The 12,024-nt window shown below is 47.4% G+C and overlaps 2 long non-coding RNA genes across 2 annotated transcripts in view; one reads left to right on the top strand and one right to left on the bottom strand.

The window, feature by feature from the left end:
- Positions 1–3,369: 3,369 nt before the first annotated feature.
- On the bottom strand, positions 3,370–6,978 carry LOC135361492 (uncharacterized). The gene is made up of 3 exons (XR_010404773.1): positions 6,909–6,978; positions 6,466–6,534; positions 3,370–4,034 (listed from the first exon to the last, which is right to left on the bottom strand). It is a non-coding gene; the product is annotated as an uncharacterized LOC135361492 (long non-coding RNA).
- Positions 6,979–10,247: 3,269 nt separating this feature from the next.
- Positions 10,248–12,024, top strand: part of LOC129046550 (uncharacterized) — a 108,001-nt gene continuing 106,224 nt past the window's right edge. The window contains exon 1 of the long non-coding RNA XR_010405328.1: positions 10,248–10,553. This is a non-coding gene — a long non-coding RNA (uncharacterized LOC129046550). The remainder of the gene's footprint in view (positions 10,554–12,024) is intronic.

Here is a 12,024-nt window from a genome sequence, read left to right as displayed (position 1 = left end):
ATGTTTTTCTTTATATTTCTCAGATTGGGTGATTTCTTTTGGTATGTCTCCAAGCTCACTGACATTCCTCTCTCATATCCATTGCACTGTTGAGCATATACAATGAGCATTTTATTTCATATATTGTATTTTGATGCTTTAGAATTTCCATTTGATTATTTTTTATAGTTTCTATTTGCTGGCATTTCCTCTCTTTATGTGCATGGAGAACATATTTTCATTTCTGTCCTTGTTTTTAAATCCTTGTCTTATAATTTTAACATTTAGATCATTTTAGAATTGGTCTCCATGTATTATTATTTTTTTCTCTTGAGAATAGGTCACTTTTTTTTCTTTCTTCTGTGTTGCATAATTTTGGAATAATCATGGACATTGTGGATGCCATCTGGATTCTGTTATATTTCTCTGAAGAAGGTTGATTTTTTTTTTTTTTTAAAGCAGACTATTAACTTGATTGGATTGAAACTGTAAACTCTTTCTCTTGGAATAGCTAAAATCTTAGTTCAGTCCTTCATTCTTAGCTTAGCCGCTTTGAATCCATCTGTCACATATATGGTTCCAGTGTCACCTAGAGAATTTGGAGTGCCTTTTCTCCAGTCCCCCCTCTCTCAATTACCCCCTCACTCTCCAGTGACCCTGGTTTGCCCTCAACTTGACAGAGCAGAAGTCTGCCCTTTTGTTCTTCAGCCAAGAAAATTGGTTTGTTTTCTTTCAGGGATTTAGTCACTTCTGTGGTGACGAGTTTGAGTTGCCCACAGGCTGAAAACAATAAAAATGGGAATGTCATCTTATGCCATTTTTTTTTTCTTCTGAATGTTGACTTCCTGTAGAGTCTGCCTACCTTTTGTTCATCCTCCATTAAACAAAAGTCTTGTTTTATATTCTTATTCAGAGTTGATAGTTGTTATCTGCAGGACAGTGGGGTCTAAGAAAAGTTTACTTGGCCATACTCAGAAAAAAAGTCCTCCCTCTCACCTTTTACTGGAGGCAAATGCATTTTACTTTAGACTACCTACATGACATATGTATGTGTTTTTCTTAAGAACAAAGCCTAAGCTCCAAATAAATCAAGGTCAAAATAGATGAGGCGCTCAAGATGACATCAGTCCCATTTGTCTAATCTCTGGCCCACTTTTAATTTTATAAGAAAGATACTAAGTACAAATTTTGTTCCAAAACTTATAAAATGTTCTATTGCTGAGTAAATATTGAATGAATAAACATGTTACAGGCATCTTATATGTCATAAAATCATTTTTAAAATATAGCTTTTAATATCTACATACCATTACATCATATATATACTATATAAACATATATACTTATATATAGTGTATGTATGTATATATATGCACAAACATTCATCATGGGTATATTTTATGTTTCCATATTTTTTGCCTCTATCAGTTACTATTCCAGTAAACATCTTTGTACGTAAATGTTTGATGACATATCTCACTATAGGAGAAATCTCTTCACCACTTCTCCACTTAATTGACTGGCTGGGTTGATCGAAGTTTTCCACGCATTCTGCAGGGCTGACCACACAGGGAACAGTCACTTTTCTCCTGCTCCCACTGTTTGGGTTGTGTGCTTCCCAAGAGCTAATAGTGTTTGTTCCCAAAGCTGTTTATGCCAGTCGTTGTGATTTAGCTGATTGGAATACTAACCTATGGAATATGAGTGAAAAAAGAAAGAGCGTGGTTGCTTCTACAAAAACTATAAAAATGAACTTGAATGCTTTAAGGAGGACCCTATGAAGTGAAGTCATGAGGTTGCTACCAAATAAGGTCATGGGCAAGGCCCCATCATCAATTTGAGAAAAAAAAATTGTAAACTATAGAAAGAATCTGTTTTCATGTTGATACCCAAATATCTTTCTGTTTGGGCCCCACCTCACAATGAAGAACATGAATTATATAGGTGTGGTTTGTGCAAAAAAGATATCACAGGATTCTAATCAGGGATCAAAACTCTGAGAAAGGCCTTGGTGCTTCCTTGTAAAATTGATGAATGAATCCACAGTGTATAACTTATAATAAAACCTTTATAGTGTGTTTTTGCTATTGTTTATGATTTCCCCATTTAGCTGACTTTTTAATGAACTGACTGGATTGTCCAATTGCTGATCCCAGAAGCATGAGAAAAGCAGACTGGTTATATTTCCTCAGGACAGATTTTTCAAACTGTAATTACTGTGTATTTTTTAGATTATACATGTTAGCTAATTGCCCATTAGAGAGACTGTATGGATGTACGTTCCCACATAGGGCCAGTTCCTAAGTTTGAAATTTCCATCCAGTGATGTCTTCTCCCCAGCTCCTGTCAGCAGTCACATGGTGGTCTTGAGTGCCTGTGGCCTGAAAAGCCTTGAAAAATGTCCCAGGATTGTCCTTTGCTATAATAAAACAGAATGTGTTTCTTTCCTTATTAATACCAGATTTCTGTGACTCCTAACCTCAAAATGCCATAAAAGCATTGGGATTGTGTGCCAAACACAACCAGAATTCATCTATCACTTTATAATATTCAGACAATCACAATTTTTTTTCTTTTTAATGCTAGAAGGTTCACAGGGATCAGCTTATTAAACCCTTCCTTTTACAAATTAGGCCCTGGAACGGGCGACAGGGAAAGTGACCGAAGCTCCGTGGTATCTCGGCTGAGCCCAGAGCTCGTCTCTGGAGTCCCAGGCTAATCCCGCTCTTTCACAGGCCTCACTTTGCTTCTGATTGGGAAGGGCAGCGATGCGAAACTTTGCCAGGCAGAATTCCGTATTATCAAGGGGGTGGTGTGCAGACTGTTATCCGATTATGTCTATAATATGAGCTAACATTTATTGAATGCTTACAGTGCCAGATACCGTTTTAAGTGCTTTAGTGGGATCAGATCATTTTATTATCCCACTTAAACTTCATAATGACTCTCCAAGGCCCCATTTTATAGATAAGGAAACTGAGCACAGAGCAGTGCCCGGGGTTTTACAGCTAGTAAGTGGTGGAGTCAGAATTTTGATTGCCTGTAGTCTTGTTCCAGAGCCCGGGCTTCTCCCCATCCTGGTAAATTGCCTCGCTATACGTCAGGAGAATGAGAAGGAAGTGGCATTTATCAGATATTTAGCCTGGCCTTTTTACATATTTTACATACTTAAAAAGATCAGTCTGGGTCGCCTGGGTGGCTCAGTCGGTTAATCATCCGACTCTTGATTTCGGCTCAGGTCATGATCTTGGGGTCGTGGGATCAAGCCTTGTGTCGGGTTCTGTGCTCAGCATGGAGTCTGCTTGTCCCTCTCCCTCTGCTCCTCCCCCTGCCCTCCTCTCTCTCTAAAATAAATAAATACAGTCTTTAAAAAGCAAGATTAATCTTCACAATCCCATTTTCAATTTGAACAAATACCAGGTAAATTACATGACTTGCCCAAGGGCATAGTTAGTAGGTAACAAAGCCAGAAAGCAACCCAAGAGTTGACAGACCCTGAAGCCCATGGTTTTACTGTTACAAAAGGCTGGTGTTTTGGTCCCATGTGCAGAGTTTCTGATTTAATTGGGCCAGGCGGGGGGGGGGGGGAAGGGGGGGAGGTGCTTGGGCCAGGGGATTTGCCACAGATTGCAGGGGATTCTCATAAGCAAGCAAGGATGCCACCCACTGCAGAAGATTCAGATGGTTTTGATCATACCATCCGATTTCATTTCTTTGTCCAAATACGGGAATAGGGATAAATCACGTCACTTGAAGACATGTTTCAACAGTTAGTTTCCTAGACCTGCCGTGACAAATGACCACAAATCAGGTGGCTTAAAACAGGAGGAACTTATTCTCTTATGGTTCCAGAGGCTAGAAGTCTGAAGTTAAAGTGTCAGCAGGGCCGTGCTCCCTGACGGCTCTCAGGAAGAATCCTTCCCTGCTTCTTCCAGCTTCTGGTGGTGGCTGCGATCCTTGTCGTCCCTTGGTTTGTAGATATGTCACTCCAACCTCTGCCTCCTTCCCTCCATGGTTGCATGGCTCTGTTCCCTCTGTGTTTCTGTGTCTGTCTCCTTGAGAAAGAATAGAAAATATGTCCATTGGTCTCTGCTCCTGGTTCCTGGCACAGACCTCCTAAAACCCTTGGAATTTCCTAAGTGATAAGAGCCCTAGGAGCATCTTTTGTTCTTGTATTTGGTCTTTGACCCATCCCTGACCTAGGGCTCCTAAAACCCTTGGAATTTCCTGAGTGATAGGAGTGTGTTTTGTTCTAATGAGGCGAGTCTGTGTGGGCTCATGCATGGGGGCTGGTTCACCAACCTGGAAGCTCTCCAAACCCCATACTGTTAGGATCTTTATGGAGGGCGTCTCACATAGGCATGAACACACACACGTAGCGGGAAGATGACGCACCCCAGCTCCATGGGAACAGAGGCTCCTTCCCTCAGGACCCTCCCAGACCTTGCCCTGCTTGCCTCGGCATCTGGATGTTCATCCATATCCTTTATCCCAGGCTTCATTGTGTAATCAATTGGTAAACATGACTGTTTCCCTGAGTTCTGAGAGCTGGTCTAGCAAATAGTCAAATCCAAGGAGAGGGTCTGTGAAGCCTCTGATTTGTAGCCAAGTCAGCCAGAAGTGGTGGTAACCTGGAGAACCATTCCTTTCGATTAGCATCTGGAGTGGGGGACACTCGAGCCTTTCCCCTGTGGGGTCTGCACTCTCTCCAGTTAGTGGCAGAACTGAATTGTGGCACACCTCACTGGTGCCTCAGAGAGTTGCCTGGTGTGGGCAAAACCACACACACCCCATGTCAGGAGCACTGTAAGTGTGGAGGTAGTGTGAGGGGTCCAAGAGGCACTCAGGAGGAGACGTGAGTTCTCCCTACTCACTTCTCCACTTACAAGGACCCAGGCAAGTCCAATAGGTCCTCCTTTTAAATAATCACATCTGCAGAGACCCTACTGCCAAATCAGGTCATGTTCTGAGGTTCCAGATGGACAGGCATGAATTTGCTGTGTGTGTGGGGGGGAACATTATTCAATCCAGTACCAACAGAAAATGAACCAATGCCACATTCTTAAGAAAACATAAATCTCTAGGAATGGCAAATGAGCTTTTGGATCTAATTTTTTTAAAAAGATATTTTCTAATGTCTTAAATGTAGCACACACCCCCCCCGCCCCGCAAAAGCACCCAGCCTTAGTAGGTGTATCACTAAATCATAGAAAGATCTGTATAGACTGACACCCTTTTCGTCCCTGTAGCTGGCTCAGGAGTACAGGGATGCCAGAAGTCTCAGTTTGTTTGTCCAGTTGTGTGTGAGTATGCCTGAAAGTTTCTGGAAAAGGTAGGCTGTTCCCAGCGGGATCTTCCTTCTACTGTAAGCTGACAGAAGAAACTGACGGCACTTTGTAAGGCATCAAGGAGCTATCCGCCATCTTTTCAAATATGATTAAGAACCACAGCAACCAAAACTTGGAGTTTTGTTCTGGGACCATTGTTTGACTCAAACATTTCCTTTCTCTTTCTATAATGAAAACTGGATAACAATTAGAAACAATCTGATTCTTAAAGGACATTTGTAGGTCAAAATTGTCTATTATTCTATCCTCGCCCCCCCACCAGCTTGAAAACAATACTTTCTACCAATAACACCGCTGTTCCCTTATTCTCGCTGTCTGTTGAGAAGACCAGCTACCCGATTACTTCTGTCTCACGTCAATCTTGCTGGTCAGGCTCTACGACATTCTGACAGAATCAGTTTTCATCTTAGAAATAACAGAAAGGATCTGGTTGTAAGAAGAGGCCGATTTCCCTCTGAGGGGTTATCCCTGAAATCCCCCTACCGCCCTAGCATCATGAGCACACCAAAAGCTTTTTCCCAGGTCCTGCTTATTTGTGATGCTTCTCTTGACCCTGGGCAGGGCCGTGTAGACAGATGTAACTCATAGACTGGTAATTTACCCAGGATAAACAGAATAATTGGTACAGAATCTGTGGATATAGCTTCCCACCGCCCCCACCGAGACTTTATAAAGCCTCAATAGCAACATTAAGGCAATTTCTTAAATAATAAATCTCCATTCCCACTTGGAGTAAAATCCTGGCTTCTCCGTCTCGATTCAGCCTTCCTTAAGGTTACACTTGGCTCTAACTTATATTCAGCCGCGTCCTTAGGCAACAATTCAAGGAAAGTCAACAATTTATTCTTCAGTAAGTGCCACGGAATCAAATCCTTAAAGGCTACCGGGTGATGTTATTGCCAACAAGTCATCTGCTGTGTGTGTGATACCGTGAGGGTGAGGCTTGGTTTCTGTGCTTACGAACTGCTCCCTGAGGATGGGCTCGGTGCCTGTCTGCACTGGGGCAGTGGAGATGCCCCTGTCACGGACTGCATGCCTCTTCTTGATATCATGCAGCTCTCTCTTCAATGTGCATTATTAAGAGTAACCATAAATACCTAATAATCCACAATTTATGGAGGAGTTTCAAGTTGCTTACCCATTTAGAAATGACATCATGTCACCGTTGTGAAGCCTTCTCCTCTGTGCCTCTGAGAATTCATGACCTCTGAGAATTCATGAAACAAACACCCATTCATTGCATAGAGAAATAATTAGCCAATGTAATATGTAATAAAAAAAACACAGAAAAATATGTTTGTGTAGCTTTTCATTTAGTGAGTTCATTAGAGACCTATGTTAGTGAGCTGGGGAAACGAAATAGCTTTCTGTGTCTAAAACAGGACTTCTCTGAGTCTTTGGGGGCTCAACCAAGTACAGAGTCCCCCGCCTGCGGACGTGCGCGCACGCACACGCACACACACACACACACACACAGGTACAGTGCTTGGAAGACAGACACTGACACAAAGTGGATTGGAATTTGGCTGATTCCAACAAGCTCAAGGTCATTGCTGGTCAGTGGAATTGGTGAATACTAACCTTCTGGCATCCACAAACATGGTCTGACGAAGTCCTAGGATGACCCTCGGAGGTGGTCCCTCGGACACCTGCAGAACACGCAAACCCATGAACCTGAAGCAGCCGGACCCAGCAGCCGTCCCAGGCCTGACCCTGGTGGACTTGGGGTGCTCTGAGGACACGGAGGCTGGACCCCAAAATACCGATCTGCCTGGAAGTCTGCCTCTTTCTCACTGACTATGAAAAATAACACCCTATGGGGATTGGGTGTCATGCAGTTAAATCGTGGCAGAGCTCCTTGGCTGCTTTTAAAAACTTTGCTCGTTGGGGTGAATGGCAGTACCTTGCACAGCCAGCTGGTGATGCCGCCGGAGGCTGTGACTTCAGGGCGCTCACTGGCCTGTCATCCGCTCTTCCTCTGTGCCCTCGCTCTGATGGGAGTTTGGAGAAACGCTTATGTAGTTTGCTTTGTCTGCAACTCGGGGGGCTCAGTGAGCACCTGTGCCCGCCTGTTACACGCCCGGCCCCATCCTTCGTGGTGGAACGCCTGGTGGGCTGGCTTTGAGCCCCAGGCCCTCCCACTGGGCTCTGCCCGCGGGATAAGGCTGTGAGCACGAGGTAGGGCTGCCTGCTTCCCAGGTAAACCAGTCCCCAAGAGGGGGGGTTCCGTCACTTTGGTAGAATTGGCCTTCCTAACCTTGGTTTAGTGACATCGTGGGATGTCCTCAGTCAAGTCTGAGAGGCTTACAAAATTAATTTTGATTGACTTGTGAAAAAAACCTGCCTTTCGGAGGAAGCATGCATGTCCTAAAGTCAAACAAACCCTATTGACATGGTTATAGGGAGCGGCGAGGGTGGGTATGAGATGCATTTGGTGTGTGATGCTTTCCCTGGGAGCAGCTTGGAACTATGAGACGACCGGGGGCTTCAGGCCTGTTTGAACGCTCGTCCTCTCCCTGCTTGTGACGTGGAGTATCCGTGTCCCCGGCAGAGCCTGGAGGATTGAATGAAGTACGCACACATGTGGGGTTCCAGGCACGTGCCCCATAAATGGTGACCCTTATCTCTGTTGCTACCAGCAAACTATCACCTGCCCTAATGCCTGCCCTTACTTAGTCCAAACTATTTTGTGCATATTCTGGAAATATTCTCTTGTATATTCAACCAATCGGAGAAGAATGCAGCCAACTGAACAAAGGAGAAACAGACCTTCAGACACAAATGCCCACAGATTCTCTGCCCAAACAGTAAAGGGGAAGTCTTCCTAGATCGCCCCGACCCCCCTCAACTTTCTGACAAGCACGCCAGCTCCACAGGGAGCACAGGGCCCTTTGAGAAAGGAGCAGACCCCAGATGGAAAGTTAAGTGGATTTAAATGTAAGAAGATCGAAAAGGAAGACAGAATTCCCTTTTAAAGACTTAGGAAAACAGTTTGAAATAAACGAGGCCAGAAATCAAAGTTTATAACAAGGGGACGGGGAATCCATCCACTTCATGAATAGAATTATAAGGGCAAGAAAAGAAACCCCACCGAGTCATTCTGACCCTGCCATTGAATCACTGGGCTCTCACAGCTCCACATCCTTCCTCCTGGGGAACATTTAAATGTTTGTCCTGCCACCGAGCAGAAGATCCTTTCTCTGGGGGCCAGAGTGGGCCGGGGCCACTGCCTGTCTCGCAGCTCTGTCTCCACAGGCTGCTGCCACACGTCTCAGGAGCATGATTCAGATACCAGAGGTATGCTTCTCTTTAAGCAGAAAGGGTGCATGATGCTGTCCTCAGAAGCAAGGATGTCATTTTTCACTCCTGACGGTCGACGGGGTGCCTGTCCTAGCACATCCGTATGTGAGCATCATGGCTCTGTTCTCGTGGAACGGACACATGGCACAGAAAGGAAAGACATGATGGAGAGTAGTTGGCTCTCTCTTTCGGGAGACTCTGTTCTTGGTGTTGTTTCTTGGGTGGATTCAGATCCTTTCCCTCTGGGTCCCGGGGCCCTTGACCAGGCCCCTCAGAGTACCGGGTGGTCATGTGCTGGCCACTCTGGAGCCTCATTCTGGAGCCAATGTCAGTCATTGGAGGTTGAGCACCTCGAAGACAGGGACCGGGTTCCAGGCACCAGGCCTGGCCCTGAGTAGAAGCTCAGTCATGGTTCCTGACTGAATGCTAGAGGAATCCGACCTCTCATTTCAGGGGGTCAGGAAAATGACCTTCTAGAAACTTCCAAGGAGTCTGAGAAGCAAAGGCAAGCCAGTTTCTCACCATATTCTTTTCTTGCCTGTCCATGTTTGTGGCTGTGGCTTTTATGGCCATGCCAAGAGTGGCCTCTGGAGGTTGGCGGAGGCCCTGATGCCCTGGCCAGCTCCGTGCTGTTGAGCAAAGTGTGGCTTCTTCAGCCTCACTTGAGTTCCTTGCGCATCAGCCATTCCCCGGATCTTGGCTCGTGGCTCCCCTAGCCGATCCCGTCTTCTGATTCCGCTGCTCTTTAGCCGTGGAGTTGAGCTATGTCAACAAATAGAGGGCAGGTGACCGTGCCACCGTCCCTGCCCGCGGGCCGTCTGCTGTACAGAGGTTATCCCAGGATCCTCCACCTGAGGATGACAAAGTTTACTGAAAGCGTATTGGTGTCTCAGTTCAATGTAGGAGAGATCGCAGAAGTGGGCTGGTGCCAGCCCTGCAACAGTTTAGCAACTAGGCCGGTGGGAAAAGGAATGTCAGTGGCCCTGTGTTCTGGACTTTTTGCACCACTCTGTGCTCTAGAGAAGGGAGAGAACTGGACAGCGTGGTTCCCCAACTCAAGACAGCTTTGTAGGACTGCCGTTCCATGACCCCTGACAAATGGATATATTCATTACACCAAAGGCTGGAAGGAACCACAAAATGGGATACATATTTGAGGAAATATGCACACAACTCGGTTTATTTTTCTTATCTGATTTTTTTTTCTGCTGCAACATGAGTACTGTTGAGCACTTGGCAGCTGCCTTTCCATACTTGAGTTGTTTGTCATTTCTGGGGCTGCTGATGCTGTGATGATTTCCCTTTTGGGAGGAATTTACAGGCACATGTTGACCCAGCTGAATGGGAACAGGGAGCAACAGGAATCTCATGAACAAGGACCACTGCAGACCGGAGGCTCTTCTTGACGACGCCACAGGCTGGAGGGGCTCCCCGCCTTGGCAGGCTGGCCATTTAACGTGCCACGACTCCAGTTTGGAAAACCCAGATCCTCTCGTGGCCTGGTCTTGAAATAAACCCGCTTTCCTTTCAACACTATCTGGGAGTGGCAGGCAGTTGGCGCTTTATTGTTGGAGTATCAGGAAGGCGCAGTCCGTAGCAGCTGTTGCTAGGTGAGGCGTGGTTTCCCAGAGACCAGCTTGGGCCGATGGGGAGGCTTGCTGGCAGAGGGCCCGCGGGAGACCGAGGGGAGACACGCAGGCCTGGCCGCGGGGGGCGCCGCACCCCGCCTGCCTCCTCCTCCTTCTCCTTTCCCAAGCCCACTCTGGCCTCTCTCCCCCAAAGACCTAGCCCGTGTCTCATTGCTGCAGACCCATTTGGGCACGCACTCACCGTGTTTTCTGGACACTTCCAACCTGCCAGGCACCGGGAGATACGAGATGAGTTGGCGGGCTCTGCGGTCCGGGAGCTCCGGGTCCTGTGGACAAGGTAGGCCCTGCGAACGCCGAGCCACAACCCGCTCCCGCCCGTGTGGCCGGTGGGTACCACTGCGCTCACAGTGGCTGCTGCCGGCACCTCACCCGTGTCCCTCTTTGTGCCTGAGAATGTTCTCTGGCCACGGGACGACCTCCAACCACTGAAGTGTGGGAGTTGATGGGACAGTTCCTAAAATTGGTAGAAAGAGCCAAACTCATGCTTTGTGTACATCGCCTTGACTAAGCATGGGGGCGAGAGCTCTGGGCGGAAGCTGGGCGCAGGGGCCCTGGCCCGCGTCCCAGCCCGCGTCCCAGCCCTGGCCGCCGACCTCTAGCCCACGGCGTGGCCTCCAGGGCCGCGCGGCTACCCCGCGACAGAGCGGGCTGCGGCGCCCCCTGCGTGGAGCTGGGCCGAGGGGACGTGGCAGTTGCTGTAAAGCAGCTGGGGCCGCGCGCGACACCTCGGACAGAGGTGTGGACAGACTGTGTCGGACAGACTGTTCCAGTTCTTCGCGGCTCCCGATGCTTTGCCTCCTGCCGCGCTCGTGGTCCCCGCCCGCGCCTCCCCTGACCGGAGCTGCCCGCCAGGCGGGTGACTGCCCCTGGCCACGGCACAGGGGTCCCCCAGGCCTCCAAGCCCCGCCACGGCCAGTGACCTCCTCCGCTGGTGAGGAGGGAAGGGCAGTTTCCGAATTTGAGCAGAGCGTGCAGCTGACAGGGGGGGCCGCCCTAGACCGCGAACCAGCGGGGTCACAACTCCTCTTCCTCCACGTGGCCGTGTGTTCCTCAGCCCCCCGCCGGCAGGCCTCTTGGTCCCCTTGGATGGGCGGCCAGTTGCTCACAGCTGCTGTCGTTCAGACCGTGAGGATGGTCGCTGGTACTTCGCAGTGGCTTTTCCCGAACGTTCCCCTACTCTTTTTGCCTATATGCATTATTCTCAGGAAATCTGTGTTGTAAGACAGGAGTCGGCCAAGCCCCTCCCACAGCCTGTTCTTGTAAATAAAGTTTTATTGGCACACAGCCAAGCCCATTCATTTCGCATCACCCGCTGGCGGCTCTGAGCCACCACAGCGGAGCCCAGTAGTTGCGACAGGGGTCACGTGACCTGCAAGGCCCCAAATATTTACTGTCTGACCCTTTGCAGAAAACTTTGCCAACATCCTGTTATAAGAGATGCTCAAATGAAATTCTTTAATTCTTTGAGGATCGGGGCACATAATTAAGTTGCTTTTTTTTTTTTTTTTTTTACTCCAACATGTTAAAAGAAAGAAAACTGATTTGCTATAACATGCTCTGTAATAGTCATGAGATAGTCTCATGAAATATTGTCTCCTAGAGTAGTTACTAGTATTTCAATGAGTACCAGTCATATTTTAGCAAAACCTAAGAGAGGATCTAGAAAGAAGGTAGTGAAATATTCCATCAGATTTCTCCTGACCTAACAGCTGGGATATAGGCTAGTATGTGAAGAAATCACATCAAAA

This window comes from Mirounga angustirostris, unplaced genomic scaffold (assembly GCF_029215605.1).
Source record: "Mirounga angustirostris isolate CCGP_5_RB_7025 unplaced genomic scaffold, mMirAng1.0.hap1 SCAF_9, whole genome shotgun sequence".
Taxonomy (NCBI): Eukaryota; Metazoa; Chordata; class Mammalia; order Carnivora; family Phocidae; genus Mirounga; species Mirounga angustirostris.
This window is presented reverse-complemented; position numbering and strand designations above follow the sequence as displayed.